Genomic DNA, 21,410 nt, shown 5'->3' on the forward strand with positions numbered 1-21,410 from the left:
CAATATATGTATCACAGAGCAGTAACTGCCTCTTTGTGCTTCTGGCTTCTGCTGTCAGCACATGCTCTAATGTGAAATTTTAATAATTAAAAAATTAGGTGTAAAGGGAAAAAAGAAATGTGTAGACCCCTTCTGCCATGGTGCAGTTCACAGAATGGGATCAGGATACAGCCAGTTGAATGTCCACAACCACAACACAAATCAAATAAATTAGGCTGTGCCTCATAAAGTGAACACTACTGGAAGTAGTAATTTAAAACACCTCTTTAACAGAGTTTGGACTGACTTGAGTCTTAAATAGTTGAAAAGCTCGAGCTATGCTATTTCACAACCCTAGAAAATGGTAAATGGCTGCTTGTTAATGCAATGTAAGGGCATTTGCTGCATTTGTTTGGAATTGTAGCCCCATTTGTTGAATCATCAAAATAAATTGTCCCTGTCCCACCCTCCTTTGTCTAACGGGTTAGGATTATTACCCAATGATTGTTAATGGAATCCAGGGAATGCAATCTATTAAGCAATAGTTCCTTTAACCGCATCGCTGCTGCTGTGATTTTTCCCCTACACGGCTTTTTTTGAAAAGCCGCGTTAGATGACGAGCTCAGCTCGTCATCCGCACACGCCCCCCGTGGCTGATGACGAGCTGAGCTCGTCATCAGCATCGAAGGGGTTAAACTATTCAGGATTTTAGTCAAAAGTGTCTATGGTGCAGCAACCCCTTAAGCAGTTAATATCCCAGGGCTCCCAGGCCCCAGTTTAAGTCTTACACACTCCTGCAGCACAGAAGCATTAAGCATGTGTCCTGAGTGCGGGCACTTGTGAGATCACATTCTGCAAAGGAGTAGCCCTACTTGCAGTACTCTTCTGAGTAGCATGGCTGGTACTCCCCTGCGATCAAAGCATTTTCGACTTTACACAACTCAGTAAGTCAAGTTCTCCTGAGTGAGGGGAATTCAACCCTTCAGCCCCAACTGGTCCTCAGGAGGCAGTCTAGGCACACCTCTCAGTATAGCTAAACTCGCTAGTCCCATCCTCACGTGCGTCCTGGAAAACGACCTGATATCTGTGGTGATTTGGTCCCGGCAACCCCTCCTGGACCATGGGGTTGCAGTGGTACCTTCTGGATGCAATGTACACTCCTCAGCTGCAATCACACCACACCACTGTGGCTCCATCTGGCAAATGTCCTGGTGTTCCTGACTCTTAGCACACTGGTCACACAACTCATTCCCTGTTGGCTGCCTCTGGCATACAGAGTCTCCGCAATGAGGCTGTGTGGGCTTGGTGCCCTAAGCACAGCGCTTGATACTTGGAACATTCTGTGGCATCCCTCTATTGGCATTCTGGGGCTTCCAAAAACAATCCTGCACACAGGCTACAGTCCAATTTATGCACAGTCGAACCCTCCCAACTAGCAGAGGGAGTCCTCATGGTAGGGCTCCCCACTGGACCTTGTTCCCTCCAACACTCTCCTCTATCTCATAGGGAACACTGATTGTGGCAAGCAGGCAGGTGCTCGAAGTTTCAGGGAAAGTGGTCTTGGTTTCCCTGGGTGATGTACCCTCGCTCAGCATGGTCAGTAGCAGACTCAGTCTTGTCATAGGCAGGAGTCTTGCAGACCTCCGCCTTCTCGCACTGCCCATCTGGCTACTTGGCTACTTGGCAAATTACAGATTTTGGGGGAATTGTCCTCCCCTTCTTATAGTCTATTCCAGACACCAAATATGCTTTCGGGTCTGAGTCTTGGTATTTTTATGTTGGAGTTCAGTTTCTTTTGAAGTGGACACTACCCTATTTCTTCTTTCCTCATGAAACATGTCTGTCACATGAGGCACAACTCTAAAGCTGATTGACCCACAGCACAATTCGTAGACGTTACCAGAGTTCCACCTGGTCATCAGCCACAGTGATATATGCATCAAAAGGTTAACCCTAGGCTCCCAGCCCTACTCTTTATGATTCCTTTATCAGCCCCATCTCCCATCCTGAGATTTATCCAGGTCCCTTCCTTGTGATCTCTCACTGACTCAAAGAGCAACCTCTTAACGTGGATAGAAAGTCTCTCTCTTACGTCTAGTGTGTATCCCTCACCAGAATGCATCAATCAGCACGTCTGTCTGAGGGGATTCCTCTTCTCCTTGTGTCTTCACCAGGCAGGCCTTGGCTTCCCAAAATGGAAACCAGGGTCCTCCAGATAATGTACCATTGCAGGTACACTTACTTGGTGTATATTTACAGCACACTTACTGTCAAGCTCTAGTACCTCCATAATTGTACCATGACATGTACACATGCATTAAGTGCACACACTCAGACTGTAAGCACTGTTCAGCACTAAATCTTTGTCTCTCTTTACTCAGGGTCCGTTATTTACAAACACAGACATTGCCAGCACACACACTCACCATGTGTGCGCTGCACAACACTTCACCCTTCAAGTATTGTACTTCAGACAAGTACACATACATTCCGCACTCACTACACAGCACTACATCTTTTATGTCATGTATGGCTCACAGGCACATGCACCAATCTCACGTGTACTACACAGTACTTATCTATCCCTATACTGCATCCTTCCCAGGCACATATACAGCCACACAAGGTAATTACTCCTAAGCTATGCAGCGCTCCAAACCTACCTGATGTAGGTCATGCGTGAGTTAAGCACACAGCAGCTGAACTTTTAGAAAGGTGAGTGAACCTGTAGGCCTCACTCCAGTGACACAGGGTAAAAAGGTCCTGTTCACTACTACTGAACACTACACGGAATGCTGCAACCACTGGGCTTGTGCTTCCTAATTCCTGCTGAAAGTGGTACCAAACATGCCATCAGAACTGATTCAGGAGGGAGGCTCACGATTTTTTAAACCAAAAATGTCTTAATTTTAGCCTTCTCCCTCCTGAAATTGCATTTGACTCAGAGTACATCAATGGGGGAAACGAAGTCCCCCGTTTTTGTTTTCCAAAATCTTCCTCTTTCTTGTTTCAAAATGATGCCATGTATGGGATAGCCTTCCAACACTCTGAGGGTAGCGCTTTGGACGCCCCTCCCAGTCCAACAAGGCACCAATCCAGAAGACAGGCCTATGTCATAATGCACACGCATGATCTGTGTTCGCCTGTGACAAAAACATCAGCATTAGGGATCCAGACAAGAGCATAGTTCGGTCCTCAGGGCAGAGGGCAGAGGCACATGTCTTTACCATGCAGAGGATGTTTCTATCCCAACAATATGCATTTGTCTATCTGTTTATCTACTACAATCTTTTGTTGTCTTGATATAAAGCATTGGCAAGGTGGGACTGACGGTGGTGGGGGTGAGTTCTAAGATGCTTCTTATTTTTGTACGTATTACGGCATGGAGAAGGCAAGATTCCACTAACTGGAGAACAACATTTGTATCTTTTTCTTATCTGGGTAGTGGGTTGAGAGATGAACAGAGGGTGGTTTATAGTGGTGAGATTGACAAGACACCATGTATATACTATTAGTTCAACTAGAAGAAGATGAATTTAGGGAGCATCTTGTTCATGGCTCCCTTGTTATTGCTCTACCCCTCTACAGCTTATCCATGGGATCAGCTAAGCAGGTGAAGGGGATATGAGGGGGCATGTACAACAGAGAATTGTTCCTGGATATCTGTTAGTAATGTCAACATTTTCATACTGGTGTTCCAAGTAAAATCATAAAAAACACTAACTTCTTTCTCATAGTCTAAGTGGCTTCAATTGGAACCCCGTGTTGGAATTCAACCTCATTATTATCAGCTATCTATCTATAATTCTATGTCTGCTCTTTTGAACTTCTATCCACATTGAAAAACAATATTCTTCACTGCATTAATGAACAAAAGCTTAAAATATGCTATGAATTGAGCGAAATGGAGCACTACAGGAACATATTTTTCTGTTTGTTAAGAAACTGAACCAATCTGCACTCTGAATTTACTGGAATTATTTTCCCTAATGAATGTAAACACAATTGTGCACTCTATTGATTTACAGCAGTTTTGCTTTGTATCTTGTTATTAATAAGCTAATGAATGAATGTGCATGAGAGGGCCTGTGTATATGCGTGTGCTTCATTCAGATGATTTAATACAAATCTACTGCTCTTTTTTAAGTTTTCAGCAGCGTGGGTTGCCAATATATTGAATGTGGTGATTCCAAAGGCAGTATAGGCTAGGAGTTAATGGCCTGATGTGCTTGTCTTCAGGAACACACCTTCCTCGTCGGTTTCCACGTTTCCAGCATCTCCTATGACCTCCGACTTCAGGTGCAGGCAGCTTTCTGTCGAGGGCAATATTCCAGCATCCTACATAATGTCGTTATGGCACAGCTGTAACCTGTGGTGCTAATTAGCGGGAACAAACTGTAGAGTGCTCATTAATTTGCAAAGTAAATTAGGATTTGCTAACAATCATTTACGGTGTCAAGCAGTGATGGCTGCACATAGCCATTTAACATTTGTGCTTTTTTTTTTTTTACTGGCAGTGAATTGGATTTTTTTATTTACCTGTGCAGTTATCAGGTATTTATTTGGAGGTAGGCATGTTTGTGATAACACAAAGCATTTCAAGCAGTGTTAGGTGACACAGAGCGTGTGCAGCAATAAAAGGCAAGTCTGGCTTTGTGTAAGCACAGCTAAAATGAAAGTTGTGTGCATATCTGTAGCTCCAGCCAGCTCTCTTTATGACCAATAGCTCCTGTTAACAATTATAGCTGACTACAGGCAGATATGGCGGGAGTTAAAATAGCACATTTCCTCTATAACAAGTCCCAGTTGCATTTTAACCAGTTTTAATGATTCCTTTGGTGTGAATTCAAGCAGTAACTTTCCTACCCAAAGGATTCCATTATACCCCAGAGCAGAACCTGTAATGTGTTCCAGGCAGGCAGCAGAGCGCGCCATTATGGAAACCTGCCATTAAGAGGAAGCAAATCTCACAGCAGCTTATTTGGAAAATAGTTACATTTAACACAGCACAGTGGACCCAGCTCACAAAAGCTATTGTATATGTCCATAGGTGAATGGCTCTGCGCAATTCTCGCTAAAATGCATCCACGCAAGCAAATCGAAGCATTCAAAGTTGCACTCTGCGCGGCATCGCTTTAATAGATCTGCTTATGAATACTAAGTAATTGAGTATTTCACAGCCTCCTGACAGTGTGTTGCTGCGAAAATAGTACCCAGTTCATAGACAATAGAGCGTGGATGAAATGCACATGCGCACTTGAGTGGCCTTAGAAACTGGACATTAAATTAGCCTCACTCCCAGTCTGATGCAGCTCTCTAAGGCTCTCCAGTACTGAACTATGAGGGATTGAAGATAACACATTACTGTGTACATTACTGTTCAAATTCAATGGGTCCCAATTCACAAAAAAATGCAGCTATGCGCTTGTAAAGAGCAGTCTCCTGCTCATAAGTTTGCAGGCGCATTTTCATCTAATTACTCGAATTGGATCGCAACGAGATCACGGCACTATGTTCACAAATTATTGGTCAATTTCACGTCGCACTTTCGCCCATTATTCACCCCCTGTACCCCGTGCACCTTGATTACGCGTCGAACACCCGATTATCTATTTCTCTTTTAACTATTTAACTTGCACTTGGGATATCCATCTTGATCGTGACCCCTGAACCCACACATGGGCACAACACTGCTGCACGCTGCATGAATCATCTTTCAGACTAAGGAATGTATGGTGTTCATACCTACTCATTGACTTGCCACCGTGTATATGTAACCATTGCAGCCCTTATCTGAATACCAGTACTGACATATTTTTACCCTTGTATGTTTTTTCCTCCCATTTTTTCCTCTTTAACCCTCCCCGTTTCCTTTCTGTATCATTGTATTGGCAAAAATGTCTTCCCACATAGTGGGCTACAGTTGCATTGTTTTTCTTTAGGCAAATTATTTAATGTCCTTGAAGGACCGGGTTTTTAGAACCCAGCGTCGTCGTCAGGGAGAACGCCTGAAACCTTCGAGTTCCCCTGTCTTGGCAAACAGAGACACGGGATACTTCTTGATGACGTCAAAGACGAAAGTTTATTGGCTGCAACCAGGAACAGAGATCTACGAAGCACACACGGGTGGTTCGTCAGAGACTGCACGAATTCAATAAGCGGAGCATGGTCTTTTATGCCAAAAATCAAGCCTCAGACAACATTTCAAATTTACATTCGGTGCATACAAACTGACCAATGACAATGTAACATTTCAAAAGTAGCGAATGACGACGATCCCAGACAATCCCATTTTCCGTTGTCCATTCCACCAGAAGTGACCACGCACATTCTCAAGTTTCCTGTTCGATCAGGCCGGACAAACCCAACATAAAGCCTTCAACCCAAATCAATGATTATGTTGTAAAGGAAAGGCAGAAACAGATTGGAAAGGAGATAGAAAGGTGGGAGCAGTGTACCATAAACTCGGGCTCGTCCTGCTCTTTGATCTTTATGGGACCAGCTGCTGAACAAGGAACTGGCTCAGCAAGGTCAGCCTCGGGCAAGGAGTCAGTTCGGCCAGGTCACCCAGAAGTCAGCTAAGGCGTACGTGTCTCAAGGACTCGTTCGGCCACAGTCATTGGGCCTATGTTAGGGCAACCACACAAAATGGCTGCCATATACAAAATGGAACCCAGGGGTTCAAACTAAATCCTCGAATACAGAGTGTTCTCCTATATCGATTCATATACGAAAACACTCAGACACACTACACTCGCCATTTGCGGTCTGCCGACACCAAAATCGTCCATTTCCGACGATCTTTAGTGAACAGGTTCGGAACCATCGAACCCAGTTCGCGAACCCCGGAACCACATCCTGAGGATGAACCTTTACTAGACATGGTTCGAAACGTCGTTGACCTAAAACACTAAATTCATAGTGTAATAATGACTGTTTGCATGCAGATGTGTTTCTGTTGGATTATCTGTTTATGACTTATGATAGAAATACAGGAACCCACTCTGAAGGGTTCGGAGACCTAGTTGGTGTGTATGGTTACTGCTAATTATGTCAGTGTGTACCAAAAAATGAGAAAGAAAAATTTCTTTCTAGAGTCCCCTCACTCACCGGGGTTTCCCCACGGTGACATGCTTCATCATTGGGGCCATCCCAGTTCTCTACGAAAAGGGGCGTGCTGCGACTAGCGGACTACGCAGGAGCACTGTATTAGTGAATTGACTATGTGTGGTGTAAAGTGTTGTGATGGTGGAGTGGGTGTGTGATTTAAAAATACCGTGCTAGTGGGCCTCAACAATTTATTATGCTCCTAGTTTGGTATGTTAAAATGGGGTAACACTGTATGCCAACCTTAAATTTGGGTTAGATCAGTGTTGTGGTCGACATGTTTCAAGCTCCCCAAGCTTTTCATCAGGACCATACAGGGTCCAGCCCTGTATTAACCACTCCTGTATTCCAATAATAGGTTTTATAAAAATAGTGGTTATACTATGCGCTGTTAAATGATTAAACATGCGTTTCTTTATACATACGATTTGTATCCTACTCGTGTTTCTGAAAAAGAGAATGACACTTGGTTAGTGGCAAACATCCCCCCTCAAAGGAGTAAGGGGATCACACATGCAGCTCACTTCGTCTAAGGCATTGGTGTGCCTTGGGCACCATAATGGTGCGTGCAGGCTTTCAGAACCAGTGAAAATTGAAAAGAACTGTGAAAAAAGTGGTTACGTGATTGCACACAAATAACACAGGACTTAAAGTGACTATAGACAAGACACACAACGCATATACATAAAATATTGTCATGGCAGAAGGTATATTTACAAATGTAAGTGCTAGGTTGCACTTCATGGTCTCAAGCGAGGGCAGGATCGCCTCGTGGAAACATTGCTGTAAAATATCAGGCGATAGTTACATTTCTTTATACCCATAGTTTTGCGTTTCCTTCTTTCAAGTATTCAAGCACTCTAAGAGGTTTGCACCTTCTCTATTGTTTCGCGATATTTTACTTACTTCCTATCGGCAAACCCGCTCGGTACTACCTGTTCTATCCTCACCCGACCGCATACTGATGCAACCTAGCACTTACATATGTAAATATACCTTCTGCCATGACAATATTTTATGTATATGTGTTGTGTGTCTTGTCTATAGTCACTTTAAGTCCTGTGTTATTTGTGTGCAATCACGTAACCACTTTTTTCACAGTTCTTTTTAATTTTCACTGGTTCTGAAAGCCTGCACGCACCATTATAGTGCCCAAGGCACACCAATGCCTTAGATGAAGTGAGCTGCATGTGTGATCCCCTTACTCCTTTGAGGGGGGATGTTTGCCACTAACCAAGTGTCATTCTCTTTTTTTAGAAACACGAGTAGGATACAAATCGTATGTATAAAGAAACGCATGTTTAATCATTTAACAGCGCATAGTATAACCACTATTTTTATAAAACCTATTATTGGAATACAGGAGTGGCTAATACAGGGCTGGACCCTGTATGGTCCTGATGAAAAGCTTGGGGAGCTTGAAACATGTCGACCACAACACTGATCTAACCCAAATTTAAGGTTGGCATACAGTGTTACCCCATTTTAACATACCAAACTAGGAGCATAATAAATTGTTGAGGCCCACTAGCGGTATTTTAAAATCACACACCCACTCCACCATCACAACACTTTACACCACACATAGTCAATTCACTAATACAGTGCTCCTGCGTAGTCCGCTAGTCGCAGCACGCCCCTTTTCGTAGAGAACTGGGATGGCCCCAATGATGAAGCATGTCACCGTGGGGAAACCCCGGTGAGTGAGGGGACTCTAGAAAGAAATTTTTCTTTCTCATTTTTTGGTACACACTGACATAATTAGCCGTAACCATACACACCAACTAGGTCTCCGAACCCTTCAGAGTGGGTTCCTGTATTTCTAATACTACTTGGAGGCCGACCTAGTTTGGTTTAACCTCCTTCTCCCCCCTACGTTCTTTTATGACTTATGATAACCAGATGACCTTATTTTGCCTACCACCTTGTTTTGTTCCTGCTTCCCTAGTGTGGAAGTCAGACATCGGCTGGTGTCCCACTTGTACCACATTGTATCGCAACTTTTATATTCCTGATTACTAGAAATTAAACTGTCCGGCTGGACAAAGAAAATATAGCACTATTTAGTCTATATTTATTGTGTTCTGATTCAACTACTGTCTAGGGACCATTGTCTCTGTTAACTAGTATCTACCCAAGGTCCCTAGCTTACTGCACCCTGGGTTCCCTTGTACTGTCTATATAGCATTTTCTCTCAGCGCAGCGGACCCCTCATTTTTGCAAATGGGTTATCACCTCCTTTGATGTATTGTAAAAAAAAACTGTATTATGCGTTCGGAGATATTGATTTGGGATTTGGAAGTTACACCTGAAACATGGCCCTTCCAGATATCAAATCTGTATCCATTTGCAATTCCATTTTAGGAGTCGAAAAAACACCTAAAATTGGATTAGTAAATTTAAAAAAGCTTTTAACTGTCACAAATTCCGAATCGGAGCATTTGTGACCATTGAAAAGTTTAGTACATATGACTCCTACATTCCTACTCATAGTTTAGTTCGGAGTGTAATTCAGTACACCAGCACATGTTGTTTTGTGGAGACATACAGATTATACAGTAGACATTCCTTTACAGTCTTAATTGTGACTTCCCATGAGGCAGCCCTGTAGCATATCATGACTCATCTATGTGATGGGAGGATTGTCCAGGGCCCTGCAGCCAGTGAGTTGCAGGTGACCCTCCAATCCATCAGCCCCTGCCCCCAATTCAGCCCAAAGCAGATGCATATATGTGAGATATGGACTTAGGGGCCTCTCTTCACTTTCTGCAGGGGTGAGGTCCATCATTTTGGGTTACGCCATTAGGTGAAGGAGAGGTTCAGCCTTAGAGACATGAATCATGCCCCTGTCCTCATTCAGATTTTCAAAATTCATTACTTGGGAGTGATTAAAATGTGCACAATGTATGTTTTACCTTCATGAATTTAAATATGTTTAAGATGCAATCCTTTCAAAACCTGTGTTAACGCCGGACAAGGAAAAATATGAGACTCATTTTATGGAAAGTAACTTAATATGGATGCCCTAAAAATGTAGAATCCGCAGTTATTCACCAATATTGGACATACCTGTTTAACAAACTACTGCTGGCTCTCACCAACAGAAAAAATAAAATGGTACACCTAATAAAAGCAGCTCAGTCAACTCAATGGAACTTCTGAAACAGTGTCCATTAGGTTTACAGTCCCTAATTTTAGAGCTGCTAAGGTGAAATCTATGCCTTAAATGTGCTAGAGAATGTAAAAATTGGATCAAAATTGGTTGCAAGAATTTTAAAAGCTCCTGTTAATTGTGGCGGGATAAAGAATCTCCATATTCCAGCCAACTTCCATTACGAGGGGACAAAATAGGCAAAGAGCTTTTTCAAGGCTCTTTAACTTAAATACACAGTTGTTATCCAGTAAATCAAAGTAGCAACATCCATGCCAAGAAAGAGCTAATATGCTTATTAGTTATAGGTTAATTATATGGTTGTATTAGTCATCTGGTAGAAGGAGAAAAAGCACCACGTTCACCATTTTTTAATCTGAATATTTTACGGCCAGCTTAGTTTGGAGAGATTAAGGGCCATATGTACAAAGGCATTTTGCATTTTTTTAACAGTGCAAATCAAATTGCTATTTTGGGCCATTAGGAAATGCAAAATGCCATTTTGGTATGTAATGAAGGCATTTGCGGTTGTGCAAAATGCGATTTCTATCTTGTAGAAATCGCATTTTGGAAGTAGCTAAATAGGAAATCGCAAATAGCGATTTTCAAATAGCGATTTGCTAACTCCATGCACAAAGGATTTCCTAATTGTGACAAGTCGCAAAATGCCCATTTAGGAAATGCAATTACATTTGATAGTTAAATACAGACTGTTCTGTGATTCCCAAATAGAGGTCTATGCGGATTAATTCTATGGAAATTGCAAATTAGGAATTTTGTACATATTGCCCAAAATACTTTATACATTATTTGGAAACAAGCTGACTAAACAATGTGCCACACCAGTGTGTGATTGAAAAATTCATTCATAAAATATAGATGCTTTCCTCTGTGCATGATATGCTTTCCTGCAATCTAACAGTTTCAAGAGTAAGAGGTAGGCCCCTTAAAATAATATCCCAATCATCAAAGATCTCAGATTTATTTTAATTTTGTGACTGCATGGACTTTCATTTCCAACATTATGAAAAATAACTTTTATTAAATCTTATTTTAGGAGCCTTATATATGTCCTAATTATAACTTTTCAACCATGGTCAGCAGGTTCTTCATCATGACTGGTCTTATGAGTGTGTAAAGACAAATAATGGATTCAATTTAGGATATTTCGCTTTTTTCTTTAATTCATTATAAATGGCAAAGACAGGTTTGCTGGGATGCGTATTACAGGATCTTCACTCTGCATACATACCTCAATTGAATAGTAGTTCTGTGATATCATAGTAATGTTGTGTACCTAATTCTAGTGCATGTTCATTCATCGTATTGAAGGAGGAGGAACCATAGTTAGAAAATAACAAGCTTTCAAGTGTTGCTAGGAAAAATATTAATAAAAAGTTACTTTATTTAGTCTTGTATTTTGACCCAGAAAGACAATATGCACAAAAACATGAAAATGCATTTCTTACCCTTCGATCACTGTTGTCTTTATACCTCACTTCCTGTTCTACTTCTCACATCTCATCTACTGGAAACTATTCATACGAGAGTGAGCCTGAGTTGCAACCACCCAAAATATATGCTGTTCAACCAGTGACACGTGGTTTTCCTTTGGCTACCATGCCTATCTCTGCATAACAAGACAAAGTATGATATAAACAGCATAGCAAAGAATAAGCATGATACACATAGTTATTCCTTAACTTGTGCAAGTTATCCAAATATATTCTTCCAAGACCAAGAGAAATCACTATAACCTGTCATTCCCAAGGAATCTCACTTTGCTGTACTGATTTTTGACTAATACTGATGTTTGAGCCCTGAAGAAGTCTCAGTGTTTGAGACGAAACACGTCGGCTAAGAAGGGAAATCCACATGCGTTCTTGGATTTTTGCCTGTTTTGGATTACCACAATAAAGAATTTGAATAAGAAACTTTGCAACAGTTCGGACTTATTTATTACAAAATCTTGCACTTTTTATATATATTGAGAACATTAGAGACTGCCAAAGAATATTTCTCAGATGGGTGCTGATTCCATATTATTTATTACCCAAAATATATATCCACACAATAGTTCTCCCATTCGTCTGATTTCTTATCTCTTTGACTTCTACATATCAACTTGACTTCAAGATACCTAACAGTGTCAAGGCATTGAAGGCCATCATTTAATGGGCATTCATGTGCTTACCATTATTACTATCTTTGCTGGTTACTAGCCAGGTTAACAATCTGGCTTCTTTGCCCAAGCTGCTATCTGACCTCAGTGAACTTACTAATATGAAAGTAAGATATGCCCAATGCGCAAAATGCAAAATTTACAGAGTTTTGCTTAGTAGGGAAATGACTTGAACAAATACCTTCTTTTCTTTACATCATACCACATTGAGTTACTTTTTGTATGAATTCAATTAAATATGGCGTTTTTGGATTAACTGTCACAGAACTTCACCCCACTGTATCAACAGCATTTCTCAAAAATGTGAATCAAGCAACAAGGGGCTGTTTTAAAAGCCGACTGGAACACTCCAGTTGCTACTGATTCTAGGAGTAGCCAAAAAAAGATGAAGACAACCAAAAGCGGCCATTATTGTGAGCGCGTTTTGATTTATAGAGTAAATATTTGCGGTTTTGACCTGAAGCCAAGTGAATTCTGGGTAAGATCAAGATCTTGTGTTTAATACTTACCAAAAATGTAGCTGCACATTTAAAGTCTATCAAACTTTTGATAGTACAGTAATTATGTTCATCAGAAACACATGCAAAGTGGATAATATTGTGGGCATGTCTTTGATTGGCTGGGACTGCAGAGGCCATCTGGTGTGCATTTGCTTCATGTAAGTTAATAAAGATGTGGGCTGTTTAAAATAAACAAGAAAATTCAAAGAAAAACTATTCCAAAATAAAAGGGAACAAATTCAACTTCCATCCAACTTTGTACATGTAAAATTAATTTCAGAAGAAACATTAAAGGAGCCTTTTCCAACCGCACAAATGTATCATGCATTTACTGTTAAGTAGATTTAAACGAAAACACTACCGAGCATGCACAGAAAACCGCAACGTCTATTGCATAATACACAAGATATAATCATGAAATGTAGACTGTTTATAATGCTTAACTTTAGTGACAGTCTAAACATAAGATCAAAAATTGTGCATAGATCTTTTTGAAGGAACTCTACCCAGAAAGTGTCCCAGTGCCAGAGACTGATTCTTAATCTTGCAGTAGTAACTCTGGCTTTGAAGTAATTTAGCTGAGTGCCATACATATTCTTCACAGTGAGAACCTTTGCAGTTTAATACATATCTTACATCCTGTATGGAATTGAGTCCCTTCTTCTAAGGGGTATGCAGACAATCAATGAACAAATAAAGTGATGAGTGGAAGACATGCAGTGATCTGTTCCACTGATGATCACTCCGGTCAAATTCCAGTCCATCATTTTTTTGCTCTAGGTGCCACTACACACAGTAGGCAACCAAACACAGATCAGATTTGGTGCCATTTCCTCTATGAAAAGGAACAAAAGCAACCACAGGCTGGTTTTGGGCTTGCTGGTCCTTGTCAGATATGGCAGCTTCAGTCCTATGGCACAGGGAGCATGAATATCATGTTTAACCTGATCAAAGGGCATGGTGCTGGGGGAGACAGAATAGGAGAAACTATTTGGGAAGGATGGGAACCTATAATGTAAGTGGGCCTTCTCTGGGGTTTATCATGCGCTCTTCTGTTATGTTTGACTCGCCTCTAATAGGACATAATTTATATTTCACTGGCAACATTCCATTCAAAAGGTGTACATGCTAGAAAATTGTTCACGCCTTCAGATTACAGAACTGGTGTGGTGACCCCTTCTCCTAAGTCATTTTTTTATTTTTTTGTTTAAAACATTTTATTGAACAAAAGCAGAGGTAGTGTTTAGCAAACAGTCATGAGTTACAGTCTTGACATAGAATACACACTTTTTCAGCATCTCTTAAGTCATTTTATTGCATTTTGGGGGAATGTATACAGGTCGGAGACTCACTCTTTCGGGTACCATTACCAATAGTGAATAAAAATACTAGTGCTTCAAATAAATGAATTCACTTGATCAACGTGGATTGAATTGCCACTCCTTGTCAAACATAAATGGCACGGATTTTACATGTGGAACGAGCTTTTGATTTTTTACTTAGGGCCATGTAGCTGAAGTCCACTGACAATCGAGAATAAAGTCTTTATTCGAATTATAATGTAGGCAGAGACGAGGAAAAAAACGGATTTCTGATTGATTAAAATTCCACTATGGTTTATGGAAATAATTAGCATCTCTGGGAGTGTGCTGGGCCGGGGTGATATGACCTAAATCAATACCTAAGGTTATTGTCAAGTTGGTGTGAATAGCTGATGTTCAATGCATAATGCATATGACCTTCAACGCACTGCGAGCCATACTACCAGGAAGACATTTTCTTTCTCCCATTTGGGGCAGAGTAGAGATTATTAGTACATGCTGTGAGAAAATGTATGCGTTCAATTTCATTAGCAGCGCTGCGCCCGGAGGAGGTGCGTGGCAGGCGCTAAAAAAAAAAAAAAAAGTTGAGACACACTTACGTAGTAGCCGGTTCCCAAGCTTGAATGAGCCGAGCTCTGCAAATGAAACACACAAACAAGAAAGACAAACTGAAAATCAGTCACGGGTTTTTATCACGTTCCACGCCGTACAGCTCATTAAAAACTCTTTGCAAGCTTTTCATCACCACACATCACAGTATCCCGCGCGCTGGCCCCTGTCAACTGCTACCGAAACAAACACGGCCTTGCTTAATTTACCCCCCTTTACATCTCTCAACGGCTTAGAATTGGTAGCGTAGTATTTGCTGCATTTCGGAGTCTCAACCCAAGACGTAATTGCCAATTTATTTGACAGGCAGCTGGGTAATGACGGAGCTTCGCCCCGCGCTGAGAGAGAGCAGGCGCGCGCCAACCTGCCTCCCTGACGTGCTGACATTCGATGCCCCGGTTCCTGAGCTGCTCAGCTGTGTGGCCACAAGCGGCAGGAGGAGTTGAGGTGAAAAGCAGACCAGCTTCAAAGGGAAAGCACTGAAGAAAATAGCCCAGTGGGTTTGTGCGCCTTTCCCAGTGTTCTGACCTGCTTGCTGGCGTATTCCCCTTTGGAGGGTGCGCGCTGCGCTCTGCAAAAAGAAACATTTTGTAAACATAATTAGCGGGCTGAAATGCGGAGATCACGTGACACCGTGGCAGCTACATGTATTATTTTCTGAAGACTGCGGGCACAGAAATGAATAATTTAAAGAATCTGGGTGTTTGATTTATTATGGCTGAAAAATGGACACCGTGGAGCCCTGGAGTGGCCCTTTTAATGAAGGGTGAGGTGGCGAACATTTAACGTTTATTGTCTCTCTAAACATTTTTGAGGTCGTCCTTTCGTTAATGTGACTATTCTCACCTGATGAAATATGGCACGGCAAAGTTGCCGAAATTAACTGGGGAAAATGTTCCATAAATACAGATTGTAGGGCCTCGCACAATCAAAATGTTATGCCCCATTTTGAGATACACGAAATGGGACATAATATAGGCGAAGGAAATATCCACATGGAACAACATGGTGGTTGTTACGTTTCTCCAGGGCATGGAGGCTGGGCGTTCAATTGGCATCGCATTCACTATAGGAATTGTCACTTAACAACCCAGCGTCTGACGCAGCGCTTTCAGCACAGTCCATGACATCCGTCATCACGATCAGCGTCCTGCATAGCGCCAGATGTCTTCCAGAATCTAATCAGCAAAGGGCTGGGGTACATTTATCCAAACCTGTCATGATCATGTCAGATTACTGTTATCATACAAGAATGCAGGTTAAGAGGCCATAGAAAGATGGTCTGGAAAGCGGAAACAAAGCGGATAACCCTTGCCTCTCCCCTGGACAGCCCTGCCCAGAACAATGAACAAAGGACAAACCTCCCCCATTAGTCAGAGTAAGTTTTAAATTATGGATAATTATAATGGGAATGAAATGCTTTCTACGAAGCATGGTGAATAATATAAAATTTACTGGATAGGAGTGCTGAACCAGCTATATGACTTGGGTGCTGTATTGTGTGCATGAGGATTCCATCATGCCTTTCTAGAATGTTCTGTTTGCGAAAGGCAATTGGGAGGGTGTTATGCAGTGAGTCTTGCTGGGTGGAAGTTGATGTTGGGTGATGTTGGGTATCCAATTGTAGCTTTTACAGCATCTCTCTCGCGTCGCAGATATTATGACACAAATCAACCTAGACTGCATACACATTGCGCCAGTGAAGAACTCCGCGTCATCCACAAGTCCATCCGACAATGCGTTCAGGCCCAAGATATATCAAGATATTTAAGCTCCTAAACTCCTGGCATTTACCCCCTAAGCCTCCTGGACAGCCATTATCAATCTGCTCCACAGATCTATAGATACAACAGGGATTTCACCAAAGACATCTCAGACTCTCTGCTTGCATTCAGCACACCCATCCGACATTGGAAAAGGCACCTAGGTTTAAGGAGGTGTGGACAATACTGAGGGGGCTGTTTAATGGCAACTCCATGGATGTATTTCTCAATGGATGATGGTAGAATGTCTTCTTCATCAGGGGTGTGGCTTAGTCATTAAGTTTGGTGAATGTGAGCTTCAGATAAGTAATGCACCCACCCTCCCTCAAGCGCCTTGAGACCCTCTGGGTGAGCAGTGCGCTATACAAATTCCTGAACTTGAACTTGAACTTGAACTTATTTTCCAAAAGTCAGGCTGGCATATGATGTTTAAATTCATTAAATGACAAGCAGAGTGTGTGTGAGAGGCTAAAAGCAGTGGAAAGGGAGAGGAATGAGGGTTGGTAGTAGCACTAAGAGAGACAGCACAATATTTTGTAAAATAACCAATGTTTTAAAAAAACTTTCAAAACAGAGAGGGAGCAATTGTGTGCGCGTTTTCGTCTGTGTGTATGTAAACATTCCTGGTAAAATCTAATAGACATCTCAACATGCCCGACAGAAAGCACCTGTAACCAACTGTTTTTCACAAAATATATTCATTTGGTGGGGGGGTGTTACACCCCAAATATCCCTCCTGTAACTACATCCCTGATCTTCCTTCATAAGCAGGGCACGAGTCGGGGTACCACGCGGGTGGACGGCATCCCCCCACTTATTTTCGAGGGTTTTCCAGGGTGGACGCCGTCCACCCTGCACAATCAAAACGCCGTCCCCCCGGGGGCTGAAAGGACGCTCGGAAGGATGGAGGTGGTACAGATGCGGAGTCACCCGCGTAGGTAAGAGCAGAGCCCGGAAGCCAAGTTACATGAACTAACCGCACCGTTAGTATGCAACTGCACAGCCGGAAACAAGCCTTGTACACTACCCCAGTCAGCTCCCACCAATGTCTGTTTAACAGCCCTTCGGGACCTAACCCCGCGTGCACATCTCTGCCTTCTTCAAACTGCCGGCGTCCTTAGAGTGCTTTCTGCCACTAAACTGCAGGGTCCTCCTACTTTTAGTCGCCCCCATGCAAAGACTGCCCTGAACACCTTGCCCCATGTTCGGATTTTTCTCTGCTCACATATTCCATGCCCCTGCCTCCGCTTACTTCCCCTGCAACCTAGCACAATGCTCCTTCCGACCCACACTCCGTTAAATATCCTTCACACGCTTCTCCTACAACTAACTGACCAGGGGCTTCCTGTTCGTGCCCCCTCCCAGTGTATGCTCTCTAGCCAAGGTCCTCAACAAACTTTCCACTTGCCCGTACACTGCCATCGGAGTTTGCCAATCCAATTTACATTTACATTTACATGCATATTTTAACAGGTTTTTTCCTTTTCGTGACGTCACTTCCGGTCGTGACGTCACCCCACGTATTTGAGCGCCCCCCACTTCTAGGTTTTTGTCTTTCGTGACGTCACATCCGGTCGTGACGTCACTTCCTGTCTGTGAGCGTCCCCCCACTTCTTTATTTAGGACTTGTGCCCTGTTCATAAGAGGTTCACTTGAAGGAGTGGATGATGTCAGTGTTCAGTGTGTGAAAGGAGGTAAAAGTTGGCCACCTGCAGGTGGAAGGATAGGGCAGTGCATATTGAAAATGGGAGTCTGCTTTTGTTAATGTTCTTAGTGAAAAACTGATTGATGAAATTGCACTTTTTAACAAATTGTGACATTAGCTGTTGATGCAGGGATTGCCATGGAGCATGATGCCTTGAAGAGGGCTTTGCTTCTATTGGTTGCTTCGTTGACAGCAGTCTTGAAAAAGGTAACCCCAGCTGCAGCTAGTAGGAATCTGCAGGCAAAGTGTAGTAGGGTGAGATCTTTAAGGCTAAGGATCCATCTCAATTTCGTATCTGCCTATAGAGCGCAGGTGCTCTTATACTGCTTGGGTGTACAATTGAGCTGAATGTTTGCAATTGAGGTACATTTGTTGTCATATGAGGCCCCTGTCTTCACCATCTGTCAAGGTATCTCATGGTTTTTGTTGAATGTAATGGCTAGAATTATGTTACACTTAATATTTATGCATTACTTCAGTTGTTATGCAGCATGCTGACACTGTGTTTTCAGTGATATACTGTAGAGTATTAAGTAATAAATAACATAATTCCAACTTCTTTTTCAAAGTGATGTAAATATTGAGCAGTGTGTTGACATCTTAATTGGGCTGGCAGGAGTTGCAGATTTTCATGATTTTGTCTTGGTCTAAATCCAAGAAATCCTAAAAAGAGAGGTATGTTTGATCGACCTTAGTGAAACAAATATCACCCTAACCTCTGATGCTACTCGACATCCCAAAAGCCTTCAATAGAGTCAGTCATAAAACGTGGGCTTTTCTGGTCTGACACTGCAGTTGTCCACCTCCTACCTTTAAGCAACACCCGCATAACATAATTTGTGGTTTCAGAACCCAGAAATGATGTCTCATTTGAAGTATCCATGGCTCCATCATGTCTAACATCATTATGAATCTATATGTAGAATACCTGGAATCCTACAGAATATTAGCAACATCAAGATCCATCATGGACACAAGACACAACTGAAAATTGAAGTACTCAAGCTCGAGTTCTTTGTGTTCGCCAAAAGCAACAAACAGCCACTAATTTAAGCCTGGCTATCTGAAATAAACTTGGATGAGATCACTTCACTACTGCCAAGTAACACAACAACACTTGGTTTTCCCCTCAACAGGGATCTCCCCTGCAAAGAATACATCATCATACAATGAAAACAGCATGGCACCAGGTCTCGTTCTTGCAAATAGTAAAACATTGCCCATTGGAAGCAAACTTCAGAACAAAACCTCCCGCACCTGCTCAACAATGTTCCAGACACCACTTTGGGTGACCCACCAAACTGTGTAACATCTCACTGAAAGACTAAAGCAATTAAAACATATGATCCAATTCAGAAGTGTCTAAATTGGTCCTCTATCTAATTCCAGCATAGTCTTATGTTCCATCTGCATCCCACACCAGGCCAAAATAATTGCACCCATGCATTTCTGGCAGAGAAAATAAGCACCCCATCAAAAAAGTAGACATCACCACAATGGAATCAAACGAATGTAAAAACAAAACACCTCAAAAAAAGAAGCCCATCTACATCTACACAACGAGCTTCTAGAACTACCCTCTCGCAATAACAACCACTCCACTCCCTTCCTTCAGTTCAGAAATGTAACAAAGGCACAACCTCCCTCCATGACAGCCTTCTCCCCTATGAATATTCTGCCTCGTTCATACCAGTTTCAGCACTCCATTGCCATCAAGCTTCCAACTATGTTCATGCTAAACAAATACCAATACTTACACACATACTTTAAACTGGACAAAAAACTTCAGCCTGTCCAGCTAAGCGTGAAGAAACAGGGTTCATAAATACTTTTTATAGAAAGTAATGTGTCTCGAGGTATGTTAAAATGTGATAGAATTACATAACTTTAGTAACTTTAGATATAATGCGGTTTAAAATGGTCAGCATCAACTCATGCTTGAATTTTCAATAGAAACTTGTCTCCAGGAGCACTCCAGGAGACCTAAAAACATTTTGGGGGCATTGTGCAATAATTTGGTGACTCTGCTAGTTCCTTTGAGGCAGCTCCGATATTTCATCTTATAAGTTCACCTAACGTTCAGTTCAATGAATACAGAGACAGGGAGTTGCTTAAAAGAGTCCTAGGAAGATACATCATATTTAACAGTAATGTGTATGTGAATAGCGCACAACAAACCTGGAATGATATCCTGATGCTGAAGCAGGAGCTGCCTGGGTTGAACCTGAGCCAGAGCTAGGCGTAGAGCAGAGCCAGGTTCTCAGTTTGTTGTGGTATTTAGGAGATGAGGAGGAGGCTCTGATGTGCAAGGACAGGTTGTTTCAGGCATTAGGAGTGAGGTAAGAGATCTGATTCTCCTTATGAGGAGGTCTGTGTGAGTAGCATTCTGGCTGAGCAGAGGTGTCTGGTAGGTTAGTGGATGTTTATGAGGCTGTCAAGGCAGGTGGGGCCAGTGTTGTCTAAAGCTCTGTATGTGTGCATGAGAAGTTTGCAAAGCACTCATTTGTGGATTTGGAGCCAGCACAGTTTTTTGAGATGTGGTGTAACGTTATGGCGGGGTGGGACGTCGAGAGTGAGCCTGGCCATAGAGTTTTGAATAGTCCGGCCAGTTGAGTGTTGATTCCAACACAGAGAGATTTGAGTGTTTATTCCAGCACAGAGAGATGTGTCATAGTCCAACTTACTGGTGATGAGGGCTGGGATGATTGTCCTACAAATGTTGGTGGGAGCCATTTGAAGATCTTGAGGATCTTCACTGTGTGGTACAGAAGATGGAGACCATTCACTTGGCTGGTCATGGTGAGTTGAATGGTGATTAATATTCTGAGCTTCTTTGAGGAGGTTGTTGGGAGCGATGTTAGTGCGAGTTCACCAGGCCACCAGGTAGAGCCCCAGGGTGAGGTGAAGTACCTTTGATAAAGATTACTGCTTCCGTCATGTCTTTATCGTGCTAGAAACAGTTGATTTTCAACTATCTGGAGACTAAGTCATGCAGACGGAGAAATTGGTCCGGGTGTTTGGCATTTTCTCAGAGAGGGATAGTATGAGCTGGGTGTCGTCAGTATAGGATATGATGTTGATTCTGTGGGTTC

General features: G+C 42.3%; 1 long non-coding RNA gene across 1 annotated transcript in view; it reads right to left on the reverse strand.

The window, feature by feature from the left end:
- Positions 1 to 14,836: 14,836 nt before the first annotated feature.
- LOC147729699 (uncharacterized) overlaps positions 14,837 to 21,410 on the reverse strand; it is a 542,264-nt gene continuing 535,690 nt past the window's right edge. Inside the window, exon 3 of the long non-coding RNA XR_015308300.1 lies at positions 14,837 to 14,876. This is a non-coding gene — a long non-coding RNA (uncharacterized LOC147729699). The remainder of the gene's footprint in view (positions 14,877 to 21,410) is intronic.

The sequence above is a fragment of the Lissotriton vulgaris genome, chromosome 2_1 (assembly GCF_964263255.1).
Source record: "Lissotriton vulgaris chromosome 2_1, aLisVul1.2, whole genome shotgun sequence".
In the NCBI taxonomy this organism is placed as follows: Eukaryota; Metazoa; Chordata; class Amphibia; order Caudata; family Salamandridae; genus Lissotriton; species Lissotriton vulgaris.